The sequence below is a fragment of the Ischnura elegans genome, chromosome 6 (genome assembly GCF_921293095.1).
Source record: "Ischnura elegans chromosome 6, ioIscEleg1.1, whole genome shotgun sequence".
Taxonomy (NCBI): Eukaryota; Metazoa; Arthropoda; class Insecta; order Odonata; family Coenagrionidae; genus Ischnura; species Ischnura elegans.
In genome coordinates this window covers 90,043,814-90,066,709 of record NC_060251.1, presented here as the reverse complement: position 1 = coordinate 90,066,709, position 22,896 = coordinate 90,043,814, and the positions used below count along the sequence as shown (strand labels likewise).

The window sequence follows — 22,896 nt, the reverse complement described above, 5'->3', positions numbered from 1 at the left end:
CTGGAAAAATTAGTTCTTTAATAATAGTAAATCTATATAAAAAATAAAGGGATAATAATTATTTCAGTTTTCACTTCTGTCGGCCAGTCCCACGACTGCCCCGTTTTTTTTTCTTTGAGATTTGCTCCGCACTCCACGCCACCAGAAAACCTGATGATGGAAAAATCCAATTACCTATTATTTTTGGGAAAATTTAGTATGTACGATTCATGCAAGAGGGATATTTAACATGCATTCTCATTCTTACCAAGTTAATTATTCAATTTAATATCGCAGTGGATGTCAGGCATACGGTACAGAAATATTTTGATCGTGGACTTGTTTCCTGAGGTGAGTGATTAATTTTCAGGATATGAAGGATGGTTTTACTGTGACGAGATAATTTCAATTACCAATATGGAAATGAGGGAAAGAAATGTGTTTATCATGCACTTATGCGTTGAGAAAAGTGATTAAAGTAGGTGCCCTTGAAATGAAGGGAAACAATGCCTTTTTCTTAGAGATTTTATGAGATGAGCTGAGTGCTATAATTTTTTAGTCCGAATTTTTGTCTTGCAAGGAGGAAAAAAAATTAGCCGACCAAGAGGCTCTGAGATGTGGAATGGAGAAAGTAGGCCGATTGGAGGGGATATAAAACAAGGAATTGCCAGGAGTGGTCGGAGAAGAAAGGAAATTGGAGATGGAATTTCAAAGGAGGATGGACAGAAATGAAAAAAAAGAAGGGCGCGGGACGCATTAAGCGGCTACGCGATGTTGAAAGCCCTAGTGGAAGGAGGAATCGGGGGAGACGAAGAAGGCGACGGAGGGAAAGAATAGGTATTTCAGGAGAATTGGCATCGGGATGAAATTGGTACTTGGTGAGGATGGTGGTGGAAGACATTTTAGATTTTTTCAAAGAAGAAAATGAGAAGAGAAAAATTGAGGTCGTTGAATTAAAATGAAAAAAAACTAAGCGTTCCCGAATATGAGAATTTTTCAAAACGTTCTAAGATGATTTCAGATTTTGCTCATATGCTCAGCAGTTCATGCTACCTTTTCTGGTACAGCTCTAAAATTTAAACAGAGCCTAGGTGGTCCAACTGGCTAAGCAACTGACTGGAAATCTGGGTTCGAATCTCTGTTAGGGCGAATGAACTTTTCACTGTTGATTTTTCGCTCAAATTGTGCATTGCGGGTGACTCCGTAAATTTATCACCGTGGCTTGCCCCGGTATAGTTAAATTAGTCCAGAGTGAACACCTCTATGTGTTCAAAGCTCGGGCTTGCTCTTCGACTGTGGCGCTGTGCGCACGATTTGGACTTCTTATCGCAGCATATGCTCAGCAGCCTTTATTAACTCGCCCAGTATAGTCCTCAAATTTCCACAGAGGAGAATTACGTCTCGGTAGTACAACTAGCTAAAGCAGTCGTCCGAATTTGGTTGCTAAAAATTGAAACAGGATAATTGAATGCGTATTTGGTGGCTACAGTCATCACAAAGTAGTGGAATCTATGCTCGAATATTAACTATAATTTATGTGATAAACATGAATATGACCTGGAACCATGCAAATAAATGAAACTGATGGTTTCCGCACTAATTACTATGACCAAAATTCACTTTCTATTCCACTAAAATCATTGAAATCCCAATTATTTTGCATTTGCCATATCATATTAAGTATATTGATTGATAGCTATTGGCCAAATTCTATGTAATGCTATAGTCGATTTCAAAATGCAAGATTTTTTTAAACATTTCATGTCGATTTTTATTCAGCAGACTCATATCTCATGGTTTCTTACATTAAGTGAAACGATTGGTTGGTACATACGTTTTGCTTGGTGATTTGAATTCACAGGTTTTGTTTTTAGTTTTGTGGTTAACTTTGCCTTGATTTTCTGATAGGAGTAAAGGGAACTTTGAGAGCTGCTTAAATTTTCCTGTGGTATATGACTTTCTCTTTCTTTCCTGAAACTATTGGTTCTAGCTGAAATCTTTCCTGTCGACCCTCTTCATTCCATCTGTGCCTATATATTAAAAGAGATTGTGTGTTTGTCTGTCCACTATGCATTTCAACACAAATGCACGGATATCAAACAAAGTAAATACGTAGGCTCATCTTATGCTCCCAAAGCACATAGTGCTATTCTGGTCCTCTTGCCTATTGCCTCTAACGTGTCCTTTGCGTCGTTTTTTCGAAACCGTTTGTTACGCCACGCCATACAACTCCTATAGCTGGACATCCTGCCGGGTAGGCACACCTCTTGATACGCCCAATGGTAATTCATAACTCGAAGGAGTCTATGCTTAACTATTCATCGTCTTGGTGGAAATATTTTTTCTAGGTTATTCGCTCACACGAAGTTTTTATTCCACACATGTTCAGACGTACAACATGACCAATGTGGTGGAGCGGGGAATAAGCTGATCCCGTGCACGGCATACGGAAATCGTTTTTCCATTGTTTGTCGTTATGTATGTATACTAGGGTGGTCCTTATTTTCAAAGTTTTCGGAATTATTGTGGGACGCCCCCCAGTTTTGTTACATTTGGTGAGAAAATAAATGATGAAAATTATTTTTACAATCGGATACTGGGAAAACGTTCCGCATCGCACTAAAAGTTTTGAAATTTTGGAATTTTTGGGTGTTTTTCGGACATAAGTTAAGATTATATCACTCTAGGATTATTATATCGCTTTTTTGTCTTCTACAACAACTCGTCAGACATTTGCAGAGTATACCTTCAAATTTACATTGTATACCATCAACCATGCCGGGGAGCAAATTTCGGCGAAAAACCAAGAGGGTAAGTGAATTCGGTAGATTAAGATGTGCGACGAAATTAGAAGTGCCAAGACGGATGGGTAGGCTGAAAATCCACTTTCATTGGGATAAAACGGCAAATATATGATAAATATAAACCAATAGCAGGCCACCACATGTTGATCGGGAAGGATAGTACCGAGAGAAGTAGGAAAATTGGAAATTGGAAATCATGGTCATAAGGCAGGAATTTTAGGCAAAAGAGCAATTAGGTATGTTGATGGCAGCGGCGTAATATTGGGGGGGCGGGGGATGAGGGGATATATTCCCCCCAGAACCTCAGAGAAAAAAAAATATTTGGAACTGCTGTATTGTTTTGATATATAATAACTGAATATGCTTAACGTTAAATTTTACGAGACAAAATGATGTAAAATGTACTTCCAGGCATGTCATTTATCAAATATTTTCCCGGACCCCTGGTGCCTGGGTGGTCCCCCAAAACATATTCCAAGTTACGCCATGGCACCAACCTCGTATACCATCAACCAATGGCTCGCCTAAAATTCCTGCCTTGTGACCATGATTCCAATTTACAAGTTTCCCACTTCTCTCGGTACTATCCTTCCCGATCAACGTGGGGTGGCCTGCTATTGGTTTATATTTGTCATATATTTGCCGTTTTATCCCAATGAAAGTGAATTTTCAGCCTACTCATCAGTCTTGGTACTTCTAATTTCGTCGCACATCTTAATCTACCGAATCCTCTTACCCTCTTGGTTTTTCGCCGAACTTTGCTCCCCTGCAAGTCCTCCTCTGCATACCTGTTCTTTTTCTTATTATTTTCTATTTTCCTGTCTTCTTCCCATGAGATTCACAAATTAAATAATCCTCCTCAGTCAAATGAATTCAAAGTTCTGAATTTCGCACTTCTCTGGGTACATTCCGTCTCGAGCAACGCTGGGTGACTTGCTAGTAACCAATTAGTAAACAAGTGAATTCGTGGTTGTCCAGTTGAATTGCTCAAATGTCTATGTTTTCCCCTTCTGTCGCTTTTTCCTTAATAGAAGTCATCATTAGAGGCAACATTTTATGATGCATAATAACCTCAAATTTCGTTATTAAAAATGACCACTTTTGTCATAATAGTGGGAAGCGACCCTAAATTTTTGGGAATATTATTATTTATTTTACCAATACTTATTGAACAGGATTTCATGATACTTTGCATTATGTATTAATTATTCTTACTGTGAACAAAATTTAATATTTACTAAAATGTACTCATAGGAGGAAAATATACTAGTTAACTCTGCACAGTTTCTGAAATGGAGAAATGGAGTTTTTAGAATAGAATGTTGTGCTATCCCTACACTCAAAAAAAGGATTGGATGTGGCATCCAATTTTTATTGGGTAAGTGAAAGTTGGATGCAGTATCCACTGCAAAAGACACGGCAGCCAACGCGATTGGGTGTACTATCCAACTAAATTGGACGCTCGCAACTTGGTTGTAGGGTCCACGTGTTGGTCCCCACACCAATCATGAAGAGATCGCTCATCCAACAGTTGAATCCCACAGCCAACTCGGTGGTGAATATTGCTTCTACGCCAGAGCCATCTAGCGATAAAATGCCATACAGTTCTTAAGTGCACATGTTTGGCGTGCTTGAAGGTAAGTAAATGGTTTTTCTGTTTGCTCTAGCATTTGTGAAAATATAGCCATCCATTGGCATAATACTTTTTTTATATTCTTAGAACACTTCTTCTTAGAACAAGAAGACGAGAAGATATGGATAATCAAACTAGGGATTTTCTTGATACTTTGGACCTGACCAGTTTCGCGGGAAAATTTACTGGTAAGCTTGCTAATTGTACTTCCGTTACTATGCGCAACTCTTATTATATTTCGCCGTTAAAGGTTTTATCTTGTTATTTGATGTTATCCTCAGGTTGGATTTTGTGTTTTTAACCCTTATTTTCTCGAAAATAATTCCGGTCAATTTTCAACGACTGCCATATAAATTATGGTTTTTGTTACTAAATGAATGAATACATTTTAGCTTGCATTTAGTACATGTGTAGCACTATTACTAAATGATACATTGGAATTCTCAATTAATCCATTAAGGAAAAATTTCAAGCAGTTTTCCACAAATTCAATATCCACTAAATGTGTGTCAACTCGAGGATCATCACCAGAAGCCAGACTCTCATGAAAGATGTGATATCATGTGACTCAAAAAAGGCTATAATGAGATAAAAATTTGTGAAAAAGTACTTGATAGTTATCATTTGGATATGGATTTCATTATCAATGATAATTTCATGCAAACTATAGCCTGAGTATCACTACGCAAGGTGAAATGCAGACACTTGTATACTAATTATTCAAGGCCTGTACTCTAAATGCATACAATATCATGCGTATGAGCTGCAATTCAGAACTGTGTATCGCGAAATTTAGAACTCTGGTCGATATAGAACTTTTCTGCCCGTATTCGAAGCTGTTTAACATATCACAGAATTTTATCTATAATTTTTCTCCTGATATACTAACTCTTGATGTTTACACGTGCAAAAAATGGATGCTGATTTATCTAATGCATTAATGGCTTATGCTGAGAGTAGGAAGTTGCTGTCTTTTCATGTATGGCAACTAACTGTAAAAGAGGAACCAATAAACGAAACACGTATTTAATGGTGTAGAGATTTTAAGTATGGTCAATAAGACTATTTAGCAAGAGTATTACCTTTCTTTGATCATCATTCATTCATTCAACAGCATTCTTTCTTTGATCTCAGAAATAATTAAAAATGGAATATTAAATAGCTCTTTTTCCAGCATGAGTATTTTTAATGGCATAATTATTTCTTTTTGCAGATGAATACATTGACTATACAAACCTAATGATGTTGACGAGAGAGGACGTTGAATGTCAAGTGCCTCCCATTGGGCCTTCAGAAAAAGTAAATGAAAGGTGATAAAAAACTTCATGTTCGGAAGCACGAAGGTAGTATCATTTTAAAAGGATATAGACTATCATTTATTATTTGAATTGACCTTAATGTATTTATGAATTTTGTGACTGTTGAAAATCTTTCATCTCTTGAAAATCATTTGATATATGTACGTGACTATATATCATCAAAAATCTATTGTGAGTCTGTAAGGCAACTGATTTTTTCTGCCCCTTGCCAAGATTTGCCACATGTCAAATTTGAATATGCTCGCGATACAGTGATGGCTACAGTGAAATTATGTTTTCTAAGAAATTTTGAGGGACTACGATGTTTGTGTACACATACGTCTTCATTTATGTTTAAAATACCTCTAACAAGTGTCCTTAGCAAAATATGCGTTACACGTGCTCATACGTTGCCTCCAGTATTACATTAATTAGATGTATTTACAATATCTTGGGTAATTTTATGTGATAGACATCGGAAAATTAGTGAAACCTCCAGCTCTAATGTTTATAGCATTCTAATCATTATTCAAAATTTATACCATGGAATTTGGACTACCACTTATTAAATTTGTACTTACATTTTGCAGAATTTTCATCTTCCTGATATCTGTTCCCGATATTTGGCTGTTGAACTGTGTATATGTCGAAACAGGGGTTGGAATGACCGGGTTTTTGGGAAGTTGTTATCTATTATGTTATTCACTTCTCCCTGAAGTTATAGGAGGTAAATATTCCACTTAAGAAAGAAAAGGACTCTTTTGAATTACATTAACTAGAGGTGACATAAAATAGGGAGTCTAAAAATGCAAACAAAAATAACAGGCTACCTGAGAACAGAATGGGCACAACTTTTGCCTATTAAACCACACTTTCAAAGAAAACGAAAAGGAACACACACAACTTCAAACCATTTGATTGTACAAGAAGCACTGAATACTTCATCTTCGACACATGAATCCAAAGTACGCACAGTTAATTCCTTGAAAATCGAGTGTGAACTCATTTCACTCCGTTCTTCTCGAGAATCTTGCCGTTACTAGGAGGAGGATTCAAGAGAGATAGTCCACTAATGCCATGGTCCACTAAGACTGATTCAGCTGAGGGACGAAATTGAGGTCAAAAAAATGCATTTAAGTAAACAAGAGACGCCACGGTCCATCTCCTTGAGAGCCTAATATTAATGTGTGGTAAACTCACGAGACACTAATGGGTCTCATAGGTCCCATGCGGATATAAATGACCACGCCTGGAGCAATCACGTCTTAAGTAGTCACGCCTTCGTCATAGTTGCCATGATGAAAAAGAAAATAAATTCCGGATATTAAAAGTAGAAAACATTTAGCCACAGATGGAAGCAGTTAGAATACCCGCTCTCATATGAGCTCTTCGAAGCCACTTAAATCATGCCCAAGTGGAAATGTAAGATAAACGTCCCTTTGCCGTTAGGGGGAGTGCATCACAGGAGAACAATGTAGATTTTTTTAAGTTGATGAACATGAAATTAGTAAAAGGATGGCTAGAAGGTGAGGGGCACTTATACTTCTATGTCTCGCCACTAAACACCTCATTATTAGGAAATATCTTTTTAGCTCTCCTTTCTCATTGTACAAATAGAAAAAATACGAAAACTCTAAGTTCTTTAACATCCTTGTGGAAGGCATAAATTGTATGCATAGGTATGGAAATGAGGCTGATGCAGAGGTTGGCAAGCAGAGAATTTTTTTTTCTCTCTTTGGAATTCTTGAAGATAATTTGGGGTTAAATGACTTATTGGGCTTTGTTACTACAGTTTAAAGCCAATTATTTCTGTCATTGATGTAAAAGTCAAAAGCAAGTCACACATATTTGCAGGAGAGGAAGGAAAGTGTACGGAATATTGATAGCTATGATAATGAAGATGTCTTGGCAGGATTGATAAATATGGCATTGTAGAATGTTCTGTTTGGAAAAATGTGGAAAATTTTCTTGAGTACTTTTGGCATATGTATGTTTTTTTTTTAATTTCTTTATAAAAAGTTTCTTCCATTTTTTAATAAAGGCGTATATTAAAATATCATTGTTATCTTTTATTACATAACCTACGTACAATATTTAACTGGTGTCACTAGTAATAATAATTATAATATCCGCTAAAATATTACCCATTCATTAAACGCTACGGCAACAATTTCGCAAAGCTGCGGCATCCAATATAGATGGGCATAAGACGCAACGACGCTGGCTGAGGTATCCAACGATTTGGTTGTCACAGCCATCTCTTACCCAGCCATTTAAAATGGCTGCCTCATCCAACTAATTGGATGGCGCCCCAGCATCCATTTAAATTGGGTGTGGGATCCAACTCTTGGATACCACAACCAATTTTTTCTTTCAGTGTAATATCTTGATATTTATATCATAATTAATATGATAATCATGCCTAAAGTTAGGCTGTTAATATGTGGAGAGAGGAGATAGTTCTTTGCTATGATTCTTAGAGACGTTGTTATCAAAATGCCTGACAACTGTCTTCGTTGAAGCAATAATTATGAAAACAATGTAAAAACATTTTTTAATTCAATTAAAATGCCAATATTTTCATATTTTGGGTGCAATAACGATGGACTTGGCCAATGGAGGGTTAGGAGGAGGACTATAGTCACGTCAATTTTTACTTGTAATCCTTTTTTTGTTTCCATCTTAATTTCATTTACGTTTCATACCTTGGGTATCTTGAAAGCAACCAATCAATGTTCATCCTATTTTCAATATACATCTACATCTACTCATCCTGAGAGACACAGATGAAGCTGTCAGGCAGTTTGCTCGGGGAGAAGTTGTTGGCCAGGGAAGATGAGAGGATGGCTCTCTAGGAATCTAGCTCTCACAGCTTACATGGGGTCAGTAATCAAACAGCATAGCTCTTTTGAAAGCCAATCTCACCTCTCATGTTTTCTGTGATAGCTATACCCTGGATAGGAAAAATAGAGGATAAAAATGAAGTGCTAGTTAATGTTTTGTATGGCACACAAATCATTTAGTTGGAAATAATTACACAAAGCAATTTTTTTTTACAATAAAGTAGATTGTATCGTCATTGTGACTTTTAATGGGGTACATCGCCTTTCCGTTTGCTTGACGGATTTCAAAAATTTGAATTTTTTCTAACGGCAAATACGAGTTATTCATCATTCCAGTCTCACAAATAAGAATTCAGTTACACCGGCATTTGATGTTCCAAGAAATTCTTTGCATTTCACCATCTATCTTAATAATCATTTAATTCAATCCAGTATTTATTTGGAATAGCAAGTAAGATCCAAAAATAAGTAGTCAGAGGCGTATTCTATGGTGCAAAATTGAATTTGTTTAATTTTCTCAATATTTTCTCTTTTTAATAATTACAATGGAATATTTTTGGGTTACTCAAAACTAAAATTGTATTTTTTATCCGACTGTACGAATTTTTTAAAAATAACTGAAATTGATAGCTTGCAGTCAATAAATTAGCCATACTTCATATTTTCACAATTTAGATGAGAATTTCCACCTCTACTCCGTTTTGGAGCCATAAAACGCCCGAAAAATCTCGAACACTTTGATTATCAGGTGTTAGATTAGTAATAGTAAAAGACTCTTGATAAACAAGTCGATTACGTTCAATAATTTTCTTTGATAAGCTGTGTAATAGATGTTTTGGTCCTGGCATCGATATTTTTCAGGAGGAGCACCTGCTTCCAAAACTCATGTGTCGCAACCCCAAACAACTAATTGAAAATGTCATGAATAAACACCTCGAAAGAAAATATACTAGTGTGACGCCAGTGGTATTTATGAGGTTGGGACCAACTGCTTTAATGGGCAAGAGCTTAAAGAGACAAATCTGTATGCATCGAGGAGAATATTCAGGAGGAAAAATATTTTGTTCAGATGGTTCGAATATTCAAATGCTTAAATGGTTCAAGGCTAGAAGAATAGAGAAAATAAAGTGGACGGAAAAGAAAAGAAAATACGAAATGCTGGACATGGTGGGTGTGAAGATGCAGATGCGGTCTGAGATATGGGAGAGACAGGGGTTATGAATGGATTATGGATGAAGGGGTTATGTACCTAGCGTGGAGGGGATATTAAAAACAGTGCTAGAGGGTGTAATGACCATCTATCTATTTTTATAAATGCGTACCAAATATTTCATATCCATATAACTCCATCGTATGAAGTTGATTTAGTGGAATATTTTTAGGGCATAGATCACCTCAGAGTGGACAATGCTGGCCTTTAGAACCTCAAGGCTCATATATCCTTTATGTTAGGTAGGTTCTCTTGAAATATTCTATGAAATTACCTGCTTCTTACATATCCATAGCGTTTTTTCATTTTTAAGTAATTCGCGGGCGGTAGCATCGCTGGTGACTTTTTAACGAGCCCAAGGTTTCGTAGATACTTGCCATAAAATGATATCTTTAAGTAAGGTAACGGTAATTTCCAGTCACCGCGAGCCCATATTAACAACATATTAGCAACTGTCTATAAAATAATATATCCATGCAAAACATGAGGAAATATGATAAGAATTTTTGGCACATAAATGTCGCAGAAGTAGAATCTAAATATGTCACACAAAGGCTCATTATCGTCTCTGTCTTGCTCAATTCTTAATGTTTGCATTGAGCGGAGAGACGACGTTGAAATAAGTGTTAGAGGCAAGACTGGGGGGTAAACGAGGGCGAGGAAGGAAGAGACTAGGAAGTCCATGAAGGAGACAGCCAAAATACGTCTGAAGTACTTCATGGAAACCTACCTAAATCGGGAGAATAATAATCATAGAACTGAACCCATCAAGATTTAAATAAAATGTACGTACAGGAAATTCTCGACCAAGGGTATTTTTCCACCCTCCCTTTTTAGTCAATCCCTTAGGGATTTCTATTCGTGGCATTATAAAAAATTCGCTTCATTGACGTAATGCGCCCGAGATAAAGAGCTTATATAGTGAATACATCTCCTCGCCTGGTGTTCTCAATGCGCGAACAACAAAATCGGCTTAGTAAGTTTTTATCCTGTTTTAATTCTGTTCTCTCATTTCCTCTAATGCTTCCCTCATGCTCAGCATTGTTTTTGTGCTCGTCTATTTCGCTACCTCTGGCATCGCAATTTTGCTCTTTTTCCTTCCAGCCCCGCATCCTCTTTCTATACTAATCACGGCTCTCACGAGACCTATTTATTAGGGTTTTTATTACACTCACTTTTTTGTATGTTTTTCCTTGCGGGAAAATCGAATTTTGACCACTTTTAAATTAAGTAGAGCACCAAAATTTTTTCAAAATAACTCATAACTGAACGGTCATGCAACATTCTTAATCTTTTGCCATAATAGGGACGGTATTTTGAGTAACATTAGAAATTAATATAAAATGTGGAGATAAATTCCACAAATGGCAACCTAATTCAATGGAGGAGCTGAAACCATAGCATGTGTAGTGCAGGAATGGCAATTAAAACTAAAAGAAAGCCAAACCTTTAAAACTTCAATAGTTTCCTTCCTCGGAGCGAAATTTAAATACGAAATGAAAAAGAATTAGACCTGAGAAGCTAAACGCAGGGTAGAATTGAAATCGGAGTCAGAACAACTTCGGGTCGAAAATAAGTAAATATCTGGGACAAAAAAAAACAGAAAATGTTTCGCACCGGAGCGGAGGGACCATGTGCTTCACCTTCGAACTGTTTAGTTTCGACCCACACACCGAGTACGAAGTATGGTTGAATGAAGTTGAGGTACGCACCACCGCCATTAGATAAATGCATGGGGCACTCATATTTTTCCCATCAACAGGAGAACGGTGAGCGCAAACTGGCAATTCGATTTTAAAGCTTAAAGTTTTAACCTCTCTACACTTATGTTAAACGTAGTGGGTCCAAACTATTCCCTATTATCCCCCTCCACTCAACTCCTGGGATCAAAACTTAACGATGAGCAGCGAAGTTTTGAAAAATTTCGTCCCGGGTCGAAACTAAACTGCTTGGTGATTTTAATTTCGTGCGGGAACGAAACTAAACCTAGGCCTCATACTTTAATTTCCCTCCAGGTCGAAACGAAACATTTTCGTTTCGTTTCGCTTGCCATCCCTGGCTTAATGAAGTATTTTCTGAACTCTACGCCGCAGCCCTGCTGTTACCGTGGGTGATTCTAGTCAGAAGAGCCCGGGTCGAGGCTCTCAGGAAGCTGATTTTCCTCGTTTCGCCGTTTTTACAATCTAACAAAACTGAAACTTTAATATATTATTACAGTATAAAAACATAATTTTTATCTTGAAAAAACACGTTTTATTAAAAGAAAGAAAATAACAGTATACGCTCTATGCTTTTATTTTTCTACTTAGGGACTGTATACTATATAGTCAACATAGTATAGTAAACATATTTGATGAGAAATTTACAATAAGTTTTAGAAGACTATATTAGGTATTACAAAAGAAAGTGGTGCGAATGTAAGATTGATAAATTAATACTTGCTGCTCATTAAATATCATCCTTGTTTCCTTTTAAATTGAATGTAATTGTACATGCACACAACGTTTTTCATTTAGAATCTAATGTATGAAATTTCCTATAATTTAAGGGACCGTAAGCTGTTATTTTCTTCTATTTTATAAAACGTGGTTCCTTGGCCACTTATGATTACTGTTGTAATTGACCAAACAAAGCATTCAGCTCCGTGATATTGGTAAAAGCTAAAAGGAATTTAGATAATTTTTACGCCCTCTAATTTAAAAACAGTCTACTTTTTAGTCATATGTCGTTATTTTTTCCGTTAATGTTTCATATTTTATGTGTGGTCTCCTATTTTTCTATACCCAATTTTCTTTAACTCGTGTTTTTGAAAGAGTATTTTCTTGCAAATTATACATTTACGTTGATTTCTTTTACAAATTTTGATTTTATAACGATTTATCTTGGCAATTCTGGACATCGGAGTTAATTTCAAAATAAAATTAAATATATCATTTTGTGTGCATACTTAGATCCAACGCAATTTTATGTAGGTACTTTACAAAAAGATTTTTATGAAAGATAGAGTTTGTTCTCGCACGGCAATTTGTGAGAATTTTGTAAATATTCTAGCGGGAATATCAAGAGAACGCTACTCGTGTTACGTTGCTGGGAGATACACTAGGTTGTATCACAAACGAGAATTGCTCTACTTACGTAAACACCCTTGCGGCGCCGTTAGATAGAGAATGTTTCCTTTCAAAACGCACTAATTATGTAGTTCCTTTTACCATTTGATTGTTACGATAACATTTACGTATTTTACAACATATTTCTTCGCGTAGGTCTGTAAATATTTACTCTGGAGCTCGTGGAAAAATATGCAATGGGAAACGAATTTTATGAGATGCAATAGGAAGATAAACGCTAACTTATGGTACGTTGGGAGAGGGCACTTAACATTCTTGCAGTCAATCCAATGCATTCAGTGTTCGGTGTAAGACATTTTTATTTAAAAATTCTTGCGCAAATATTAAATTTCATGTATCAGAAACAGAATATGCTTTAAACATTTTGGAAATTTAAGGAATCCCCGTGTTATGTTGCTTCAGCAAGGAAACTCATTATTCTTCTCAGAGTCTTAAAATAAATGGAATCCGTATTAGAATAAGTAAAAGAACATTGAGCAGTCAGTAATAGGGCAAGCGTTTAGATCCAGGGGCGGATCTAAACCTAAAAGACCCAGGATCCAAGGTCTGGCAGGCAACCGATCTTCATATCATTGATATTAATAACAAGACAACAATTACTGTGGGAAATACTATCTTAATTTTATTATTAAATTTATTAATGTGAAATTAAATGATTGAGGCTCAGTAATACACAAAACAAAACAAACGCAGTAATAACCGAATTAAACAATTTTGTCAATTTTTAAGCGTGTGGAGTGTTTGACAACATTGGAACTGATGTTTTTTCTAATGCAAATTTCTGTAGCTAGTAAATATCACGGCCTGCGGCTTATGTCTGTATCTCTACGAGCCAATTATGCTCTCGTGCGAAGCGCTTTAAAGAAATTTTAAAACAAGTGGGCTTGAAATCCGACGCGAACAAACCTCGTTACGGCGTCTCATGTCATTGCAAGCGTAAAGGCACCGCGACATGTTATTATTTTTACCCTCACCCTAATATCACTTGCGCGCTTCGCAAACGTGAACCAGTTACAGCAGTATAGAAAGGAAAGCATTTATGTATCTTTAATCATCTTATATTATCTTATTCATCGGGAGGAAAAGCGTTTGCAAACGAGGCGTTCATGAATAGATAAGATTCAGCCGGAGTGAACTGCAAAATACTTCAGTAAAACTATCTCTACCGGTTGGATATTTCAAAAAAGAAATCATTTTAGCAATTTAAACGCTTCTATTACACATAATTTTGCCAGTTGGAATTTTTTATCAATATAAAATTGATAGAAATAGTCCAACAGTTGCTTAAAACAGACCAGCTAATTTATGAAACGATATATTTTTTACGACAGATCACCGATTTCAAACCTAGTACCACAAAGTATATTATTCATTCCTTGTACTCGAGCCTGTTGATCCCTTGGCCATGTTGCTCGACGTCCAGCACCAATGGCTATTTTCGTTGTTTCTATAAAGTCTGTTGTCCAGTTATTATCATAGCACCCCTCGATTCTGGGTTTACAAGGCGTTGTGTCTAGATAAATGCTCTTGTAGCTGAAACAAAGGTCAGCCAACAAATTAAATTTTAAAGAAAGATGCTAAAATTTGAAATGTCTCACCCACAAATCTCTTCCTTTACTTTCTCATAAACACCAAATAAATTAAGCATTTTGGGCAATGGTTATAACCCATAATTTTCCCTGTTTGATTCTTCAACATAGTTATGAATAAATGAGTATTTCATTATGATAGCACAGATGAAATGGTAATGCAATTACACAAATATTTCCAGAGGAAATAGAAACAAATATTCCCTCTTCGTCTCGTATAGTTGCATTGCATTGATCGGTGACCGTGCTTTACAGAGCTGTTAAAATGGGGTCTGTAATCGAGCTCCGTTCTAAACTAATGGACAGTTATTGAGTTTCTTTTGGCGGAAAACCTGGGTGTCTCAGATATTCATAGGCACTTGCAGTATGTCTTCAGTGGTTTGGAAAAGAAAGCACGGTGAGTCGTTGGGCAATGCGTGTTTCATCATCGCCGCAACGGGGATAATGAAGATGCTATTGATGCAGCACGGCTTTGGCTCCGACATTGACCATTGGAATGGTAGGTACCGAGCAAGCATACTGGCCCTCCCTTCAAGGTTTTAATTAATATTTTCTTTATTCAAGACAGTGTATATTATACTGTTAAGTGATACATCATTGAAATCAAGTTAGCTGATCAATGTTGGTATTCTGAGCGTAAAATTTTTCAGTTTCGGAACAGGAGGGCGCTAAAGATTTCCAGGCTCGAGGGCGCACCGGTGTCCCTGATGCCAAGCACGGGCATGGTGGCAACAAGCCATTGAGTGGATATTAAGTTGAAAAATAGTTAGCTAAAAGATTGGGGAATAACATGGTGTATTTGAATAGTGAATTAAAAAAACCCTGTTTCAGAAAAAATGTGTTGCATTACCTATTGAGCCCCCTTTGTATTGTAGGGGATTCTCCAGTTGACCTCTAGATCTGCTGTCCGCGCATTTAAAAGTGTTAAATGGGTGTACTAAAATCGCCACTCACGTCGCTGACGGGCCATCAAAATGTCACACATGAATCAGATATAATCACTGCCTTTATGACTAATTCTTTTAGTCTATTTTTAAAATATTTATCTTCCTGGAATCGACAGAATCGGAATCGACGTTACGCGATCGATTCTCAATTCCGAATCCATATCCGAGAATCGGTGGAATCGGGGTTCAGCATTCGGAATCGCTTACCAAAACCATCGCTACCACGGTCCCACGAATATTAGAGAAGAGGATCGTAAATTCGGCCTCTCAATGTGTTGTCCTCTGCAACGCATTTAAATGAGTTTAAAGAAAAGTCGCCACTCGCGTCGTTGACGGACAAAGTGATCCGAGTTTCACAGGGAAAAAGGGTACAAATAGGGGTATTAATCGAAATTCATGTACATGATGCTCTCAGCTATGAAATTCATAACTTTTCAACGCTGTTCTTTGCAATTATGAATATAATAATGCGAAATAACGATAAAAAGTGGATCGCAATGCACATAATACTGCTCCGCGGATAATTTTGAAAACCAAATCAAATGCGACCAAATTGACAACAGAAATCAGCCTGCAATGGGATGTTTGGGCTCCTCTATGCAGTTTACTTACTTACCACCATCGCTACCTTTAACATGTCTGTGTTTCCATCTCATTTCCCATTTTACGCACCTGCCTCCTAACTTAAAAAAAAAATAAAAAAATGAAGACCGAAAACGGCATGCATGTCGCGAACAGGACGCTCTACGAAGTCTCGCGTCAGCGCAAACATTGCGCGGAGTTTTTATTTCCACCCTCGCCATGCGCACTGCGCAAACAAACAGCCCAAGCACGGCAGCAACAGAGGGAGGGAGAGGTGGGCGTGCTGTGTCTCCTGTGGTTCTTCTCATTTACTTCGCCTCGGCCCTCCATTTACTTTTTGGTGGCCATCCGTTTTAGAGGCGAGGAGATGAGGGCAAAAGGGCAAACGTTTTTCCCCGAGGGCAATTAAACTGTCAGATCCCTCTCTCTTCCGTTTCAAAACCCCCCTACCCCTACTGTGGGGGGAACCTCCCCCTCCTTCCGTACACCTACGAGCCTCCCCCACCCTCCATCCACCACCGCCTCCTCTCCTAACGTATCCAAGTAAACAAGTGAGCGCGCGGGAGGCGTGGGACAGGCGCGTGCGACGATCCGCCTGCCGCCTCCTGGGTCCCCAGCGGTCTTCAAGAAGTGAGATACGCGTCCACGTAAACTTCCCTTACTTTTCTATGGTTAAGGTTGTGTTGCCGCATCACAATTTCAACGGTCCCCTGCAGGGGTGTAAGACGAGACTACCTAATGGTGGCGCAAGGGTGGCATTCTAACGTACTCATTGTTACATCTCTGCATAAAATTGTTTGGGTGTTTGAAATTGCCTAAATTGCAAGGGCAGCATTCTAGGTATTCACAGTAATTGCTACCCGTCAAATGACGTAGGTTATTTGAAGGAGGCGACCGACAGCTTAGGTCATTTGCGCCATGAGGCATGAGGGAAGAGTAGGTAAGGAAGGGTGGAGAGAAACCCGGCTTCGGCATTAGCCTGCTCTTAACGAAAGGCGCCAAGGGGGCCACGCCTTACGTCCCGTCCGACGGATGGAGTGTTGCGCTTGAAATGTCCTTCACACAACATTCAAGTAGGGATCGGGCAATTTCTGAAAATTCTCTGCCACCGCCGGAATTTGAACCCGAGCCCACGGGGTGGGTAGCCAACACTCTAGCCACCACACCAACCCGATCCCCAGGTAGCATTCTATAGTACCAATTATTACATCTCTGTTTAAAATTATATGGTGTTTACAATAGCCGAAATTACAAGGGTAGAATTGAAAAATTCTCATTTTCTTTGTCTTCATGTGTGTTTAAAATTAAGTGGCGTTTAGAAATTTTTCCAGAATTTTATGATAAAAGTGAAGCCATAGAAGTGTGGATTAAGAATTTTGGAATTTCTGTGGGGGCAATTTCATTCACGCATCACTTTTTTCTCGCCTAACAAAGAATAAAATAGTACATCTGGATTTAATCAACAGACACAAGACCATGCTTACGATATTCGGCGTAGAGTAGATTCGGAAAGTGCTCGAGTATTCATAGCACTGATGCTAAACTGATAACATTCCTCTGTTTTTTGGTCTTAAAGTATTGAGATACATGTCCAAATAAACTTTCCTTACTTTGGTTCTGAGAAGTCGTATTCCAATTTCTTCGGCCCTGTCGTGGTAGAGAACAAGGATGTCGAACATTGTAAAATATATATTATTACATCTCCGTTTAATATAAAATTATGAAAATCTTGGATATCCAAAATTGCCCAAAACGTAAAAAGTCCTTAGTTTTCTGTGAAAATAATGTCGAGCTCTTGCGAATCACTGTAGGATGTCTTTACCTTGACAATGTAGCGCATTGAATTACCGGATTGGGGCAATAACTGTACAGAGTTTAGTGAAGAGTACCATTGATAAATACTCATCCATTCATGATGCGGATTAAATGATAAATGTTTTACATAGGCGGGTTTTTATTGCTTACACGATACCTACAAACCGTAATGGAGCAATTTTTTAAATGTAACGGCTATTGGTGAGCAAAAATAGGTTTTATGTAGGTGTGAGGATGCTCTTCTTTTGTCAAAATGTATTAATTTTAAGAAGTTGTAAAATAGTCTTATGAAAATACGGTACATGACGTTATTTAATATTATGTTGGTATGAATGTAACTAGGAGTTACAGTGAATTAAAGATGGAAGTACTTGAAGGAAGGGGAGGCAGCCAGAATGGTAATAAGTACTCCTTGAAATCTACCTTAATCGGTGGAATACTTTGAGAATAGTAATTCAAGCATTATTTGAACTGCTTAGCCCTTAGGAGCACGAAACCCCAAGCCTCTTGTTTTTTTTGAAAGGTGAAGGCAGATAGAAAATGTTGGTTGTCCATTTCATTACTTTATGATAGCTACATGTCTAGGGATTATTTTCCTAATTTAACAAAGTATATAGTGGTAGAATCAATTCACGTCAAGGGCTCCTTGAAATACAAGGTTCCTATGTAGCATCCCAATTTTTGCGTGCCGTACCGAATGTGCCTGAGTGATATTTTATGAGAAAAAAATTCTCGGCAGCTACGAAGGCTGAAAAGAAGAGAAAGCAGCTTAATCGACCAAATGATGAGGCTCACAAGCCTTGATTAGTGTTGGAAAGTAAACATGCATTTATAGCTTCCTCTTTTGAGGGCATCATAATTGGAGAATTTATTTAAAGCGAACATTTACCAAGGTCGTACTGAGGATAAAAACTGCCATCTGTTTTACCATGCATTATCCATGGATGTAAAAGGTTAACTTTTGTAACATTTAAATAATTATCAATTTCAAAAATATTGAACTTGATGTAGAGTTTCTGTGTCTGTACCCTTACTCACTAAGAAATATCTCCTTATTTTGTGATAAATAGTAAAATAGATATTAACGCAATTCCCTGGTAAATTTAAAAACTGTTATCCTGTAGGCACGTTTAAACACAGATGTTTCAAACAATACTAGACGATAATCGTAACCCAGAAAGAACTGATTATGTGAAAGCGGGGGTGGAAGGTAAGTATATACAGGTTGTATAACAAGGGAATTTTACGGTAGCTGAAAATTTAAAATCAAGCTATTTGGTCTTGTATGCGCAAGTACTTATGCCTAAACCTCCGGAAACATCTGGGATTATTGATTTTAAAAAATAAGGGCAGTATTTTAATCTTCATTGAATACGCAAATTCAATGACAGGCATGGCATTTCTTTGACGGTGAATTAAATTTTATCAGCGGTGACGTGATAATTCCACGTGAATCATGCGTCAAGTTCTTCCGCAGAAATTATAACAGACGTGCTCGTTAGGAATGACAGCACAACTTAATTTGTCAAAAGCTAGGGGTCTGCATTAATATTTTGACAGCCTGCGATTACATTAATTTGCAGCGAAGCCCAGGGAAACGACGATAAAAAGAACTTTAAAACATGGAAATTTCCCTCCGTGGGAATTCTCAGTTATCTTCTGACGAGAGAGGTGGACAGGTTGACGAAGATGCATTCCTTAAATTAAATTAGCGGGGAAGAAATTTGACTGCTCTAACGTACGGGGTCTCGCTAATAGCTTCGTCGGATACAAAAGCAATCTGTAGTTTAAATTGAAATGTCTTCATACGAAAATGTTCAAGTATGCAATTTGGTTCCGCTAATCAATTTAAAATTATGAGGCCACCTTTATGATGTCTTATGGATATGCTGTTTTTATCCCATTACAATTAAAATCATTTTCTTCGCTTTAAAAAAAAGAATCGTGTTTCTTCCGAGGAGTTGTTAGAATAATTTTCCATTTGCGGTAAAGAGTCGACTGAATGTAAGCGTCAACAATCCAGCGACTACCTAAGTTCATTCTTGACTCGTTAAATTTCTTCAGAGCGCCTGTTAATAGTCTCCCACACGCTGTTGCTAAGCGTTATTAAATGTTATAGTATTTTAGCGGAAACTTTTTTAGCTAAAATAATTGAAATGTTAAAAAAATACATATTTTTAGAGTTAATCGGCATTTTTAAGGCAGCATTGATATAATTACAGCTAAAACTTATTTAATCGCGAAAATAGCCTTTTACGGCTGTAAATTGCAAGAAGTGAGACGGCGATAATGGTTGAAAAAACTTGTAACACACTTCTAATTCCGTGGCTCCAATTACAGAAACCTTATCTTGTATCTCAATTGTTCGGTGAAATTGATATATTCGTGTTTTTGCTTGAGTAAAAAGATATTGTAATGAATACAAGCTGAAATAACTATTTCGGTTGAAAGATATATACCTAGCTCTATGCAGCTATTTAGAACTCGCGTTTCGTGGATTGCCATGTTTCTTACTTCAAGTTATACGGACATGGGAGCGAGCAATATTTGATTTTTAGGACATTGTTCCAATAATCGAAGTATAAGTAACCCTCATGAAAACTTCAGAACATTCTTATCTAATTGTACACCGTCGTCGGATGGCCTGGAAAACTTGGTTTCCGTGCTATAAATGTCAGAAGTTTCATTTGAAATTCCTCGTTTTCTACAGGCTCCTAAGACAGTACTTCAAGGAAAAATGTTGATTACTCAATTTAAGTACCTAAATATCTTTTAGTGTCAAAACTGATTAATGTTCATAATATCGTTTCCATGAAATTGAAACAATTGCTCGTCATCGTAATATTTTTTGAGTACTCAGGAAATAAATTTTCTAATTGTAATCAAATCACGTTAGTAGCATGAAAATGGAGCTACTCTAGCCTCAAGTAGTTGGGAAAGAAGAGTTGAATTATTTCTATTTTCAGTGTCCTTATTTTGATCTTTAACATCGATGGACCTTGTGTATGATCGAGGAAAATTTTTGTAACTGAGGACCCATAAAATTAATAGCCTAAAATCGTTTGATTGTGATCTAACCTTTGCCAAAACCATGTATCCCAATAGCGATTTTCGGGAGTTTAGTATTCAAAATATTGAGTAATTCCCCATGGATAAATAATCAATTTAAAAAAATTTTATTCTTTGCGTAAAAATCGTCTTTGATGGGTTTTATCAAAGTAATTTCATGCTTTATAGCCATCGGACATTTTTTTCCACTTTTCACTGCTTGCGGTAGGTCTCGCACCCGAGTAATATTTAAGGATACTGATGAATTAGCGTAAGAGTACTTACTCCTTAAAGCATATGCCTGCGTGGTGTAGGAGACTTTTTAATAAATTTCGAGAGCCTTTGATGCTTCACATCCTTCGTAAGGTATACTTTGGAAGGAAAACGTCTTGAATACAAGGAAACCCTTGAAATACCCGACTACCTCCGCTTCCTTGGAAGCATACTGATATTAATATTTTCTTACGTTCCAGCGCATACTTATTATATTTTTTATGAATATGCGTTCCCATACCGCCCTTGTTTTAATTCTCGAGCCAGGTATTTCTTTTTCTCGATCTACTTCGGTCACCACAAACGAGTCAAGACGCTATACCTTGGGGTGAAAGCTCTCCAAAATCCAAATTAAATTCGAAGCTTTCCATGCCGCGCACCTGATCCTTCTTTTAATCCTAGCGTTTTTCTTTCACTTTGCCTCCACCTTAGGGGTCCATAGCTTGCTGGCTCAGATAAGTGGTGCCTAAGGAAATTGCTTTCAAAGCGTTTGAATGCCCCGACCATATTTCTCTCTTTTGATCCGCGCGGGGTTCTTGCGTGAATAAAAAAATCGAGGAAAAAAACATATGAATGCGTAGTAGATTAAATTCCTGCGTCCCTTTTTTGGTGCTGGTTCAATCGAAAAAAGAAATGAATTTGGAGGGAAAATTAAAGATTACGCTCTGCTTTGGTTCCTCAAATATAATCCAACGTCTGGGATTGCTTATCCATATTCTACTAAGACGGTACATATTCACTTTCTCTCCAGTAGTAAACTATGACGGAGGATTGTATCACGCACTGCGTAGCATTGGAGGGCGAACGTAATATGCGTAAATAATTGATACCCTGGATAAAAGTATTAGTGAGTAGCGGAAAGGTTATAAGCAAAAAACCAATCTGTTCACCGCCAAGGATTTTTTCTGGGGGGAGGGTAAGAGCACATGCAGGATCAAAACTAGGGGGGGGAGGATGCCATGGTTGTTCGAGTTGTAGGTAAGATTTAAGCTTAGTTTTTAAAATTATTTTCTTTAAAAATATTATTTTACTTATAGACATTTGTGATTTTTGGTTTCTAGGGGGCAGTTTCCCCCTCTTGCCCATGCACCACGGTTTGACAGGCAAATTGTCCTCTCATATTTGGGATTATAAGCTACATTCAACAATTACTCTATGAAATATTCTCTTAATTTGAATATAATAGTTTATACTTGCATATTAATAACTTTTATGTTAAAATATAAAATTTATCAATATTTGTATTGAAAATCTCGTCTATTTTTAAAGCACCTTGGGGGAGGCGTGCCCCCTCTAAATCTACCTATGTACACCGCTATTTTCTTTGATGTTCGAAGCTCTTTCCTTTGATGTTTTATCAAAATACGTCACAGACAAAGTCTCCGAGCCTCATATTGGAGAAAAAATATTGATGTTAACTTGACAGGTCTTTACAAAACCTCTTCAGAATGGATCTGAGGACATATTTTAGGACTTGTAATTCTGATGCAGATATCACTTCAATTTTAGCCGTAAAGTGAAAATATGGCACCATAGTAATTTTCAAGGAAAGAAGACCGGAACAAGACATCTTAAACCGGTAAATTTGTGCAGTAAAATCTACCAAAATAGTTCGTCGTTTTCGCCGTAAAATACTTCAGATTTTGATGTTAGCATGCTACTTGGTAGAATTGTGCAGGACTATCTCAGGCTGTCCAAGTAGTTCCACATCCCCCCACTCTTACCCTCAACCCTTTCCCCCCACCAT

The 22,896-nt window shown here is 37.3% G+C and overlaps 1 long non-coding RNA gene across 1 annotated transcript; it reads left to right on the top strand.

Moving 5' to 3' along the window:
- Positions 1 to 4,328: 4,328 nt before the first annotated feature.
- Positions 4,329 to 5,887, top strand: LOC124160599. Its single transcript, XR_006865211.1, has 3 exons — positions 4,329 to 4,420; positions 4,504 to 4,604; positions 5,630 to 5,887. It is a non-coding gene; the product is annotated as an uncharacterized LOC124160599 (long non-coding RNA).
- Positions 5,888 to 22,896: the final 17,009 nt, after the last annotated feature.